Here is a 2,394-nt window from a genome sequence, read left to right as displayed (position 1 = left end):
AGCCATAGATGAAATCTTATATGACCTATTCTTCTCCTGTGGTTCAGGGAGCATTGTGCATTGGAGAAACCAGAGGACGGGAAGAAGGAGTGTCAGGCTCTGGCCTCTGGTAATGAGTGTAGCTCTCAGTCTTCATCATAGAACATTTTTAACATCACATGATGAATATTACAGCGATCCACAACTGGCCAGATTGCAGAGAACATGTTATTTTTGTATGCCCAGTCTCAGTTGCTGCATTTTCAATACAACCAGTACACCCAAGGCTATGGCACCATTTTAGAAAAGGGAATGAAAATTATAAAAGCCAGTGAACCAGTGCCTTGCTGCAAGATAGTGTCTTCTAGACATGACAGGAAAAGAGTATCCATGAACTCAACCGCTCAATGAATTTGAAAAAAATTAAAAATTTATATGCAAATGTCTTTGCACATGCATGCCTAGCACCCACCTTGGCCAAAAAAGGTTGATGGATCTCCTGAAATTGGAACTACATATTATTGTGGGCTTCCTCACTAGTTCTGGGAAAGGACTCTAGCTCCTCTGCAAGAACAGCAAGAATGCCTAACCACTGAGCCATCCCCCCATTAATAAATATATATTTGTATGTATGTGAGATTGTCTCTAGATGGCAGAATCCTAAAACATGACGTGTGAGAGGGGAAAAATGGAGACCTTAAGGAAAAGGCTTAGAAGGAAAAATATGTGATGCGAAAGTGTAAGAGTGAATACTGAGTTGCAGCAGGATTAAAGCAGAAAGGTGGGATAAAGAAGGTATTGAGCAGATAGTTAACAAACTAAGTATAAATTAAATTAGCATGAGGATTTCACCTACATTTTACATTAATATAATGAATAATAGCTTTTAATTTAAACTAAGCTAAAAATTAAAAAGGAAAACCCATTTTAATGGTGAATTACCATTTGACTAGGTACATGCATACAATAATTGATTCAAACAAATGATTGTATATTGACATTCGTAGAAATGCTACTTATCATTGTCCCAGTGGAAAGACCTATCAAATGACTAAGTGAATAACCATTGGGCACTGTGCCAGGCACTGGGAAAATAATAGTGGTGGGATGGGGGACCTGCATCTGACCAGAGCTCTGGTATTCCAGCCAGGCAGATGCAGAAGGCTGCCCGAGAGCTTTTCGTTCCACTGGGTGGGTATCTGGCTGTGGTGAGCCACTATCCCAGTCTGAGAGGAGTTAAAGAGGGGATAGCCCCAAGGGCTTTCAGCCTCAGATGCCACTGGACAGCCCAAGGATATCCATCAGAGACCTGCCACACCAGTACCTTCAAGGTTCACTCCCCTCCCAATACTGACTACAACAAGAACATCCAGGTTCCAAAACCATCCAGATGGCTAAAGACCCTTGAAAGAACACAAACAATAAGAGCCAAGGAATGTGACCCCTCCAAAGCACAACTACCTCAGTACAGCAAGGCTTGGATATCCTAATGCAATGGAAACACAAGAAACTGATCTTTAAATCCAATCTTACAATGATGATAGAGGCCTTTGAAGAGAGAATAAGTAAATCCCTTAGAGAAATAAAAAGCCTTCCGGTCTCTCTGGGCTGGTGTCCTGAGCAGACCAGGTGCAAGCTCTGCAGCAGCTCCCACAACACCCAGAGGAAGCTCCACTCCCAGGCGCCCTGACACTCTCAAGATCAGAGGTGAGGAGGACACAACATCTGTCCCAACACCTGGAGTAACTGGGACCAGCAGAACCAGGCACACAGGAACTCCACGAGCAGAGTGGCTCGGGTTCCTTCTGGTCTCTCTGGGCTGGTGTTCTGAGCAGACCTTGAAGCCAGGCTCCACAACACCCAGACAAAGCTGCTGCACTCCCAAGTGCTCTAACAAGCCCAGGGTCACAGGATCCCAGAATCACAGGATTACAGAGACAGCTTGACTCTGAGGAGTTCTGACACAACCAGGATCACAGGAAGGACAGCCTCCAGTCAGATTTAGCAAGGGCAGGTAGCACTAGAAATAACCAGTGAGAATCAAGCGTAAGAATATAAGCAACACAAACCAAGGTTACTTGTCATCATCAGAACCCAGTTCTCCCACCATAGCAAGTCCTGGATACACCATCACACCTGAAAAGCAAGATTCACATATAAAATCACCTCTCATGATGATGATACAGGACTTTAAGAAAGACATAAATAGCACCCTCAAAGATATACAGGAGAACACAGGTAAACAGCTAGAAGATCTTAAAGAAGAGACACAAAAATCCCTTCAAGAACTACAGGAAAACACAATCAAACAGGGGAAGGAAATGAGCAAAAAAGTCCAGAATCTAAAAATGGAAATAGAAACAATTAAGAAATCAGAAAGAGAGACATCCCTGGAGATACAAAACCTAGGAAAGA

This window comes from Mastomys coucha, unplaced genomic scaffold (assembly GCF_008632895.1).
Source record: "Mastomys coucha isolate ucsf_1 unplaced genomic scaffold, UCSF_Mcou_1 pScaffold5, whole genome shotgun sequence".
NCBI lineage: Eukaryota > Metazoa > Chordata > Mammalia > Rodentia > Muridae > Mastomys > Mastomys coucha.
The sequence above is the reverse complement of the archived record's forward strand: the minus strand, read 5'-3'. Positions refer to the sequence as shown.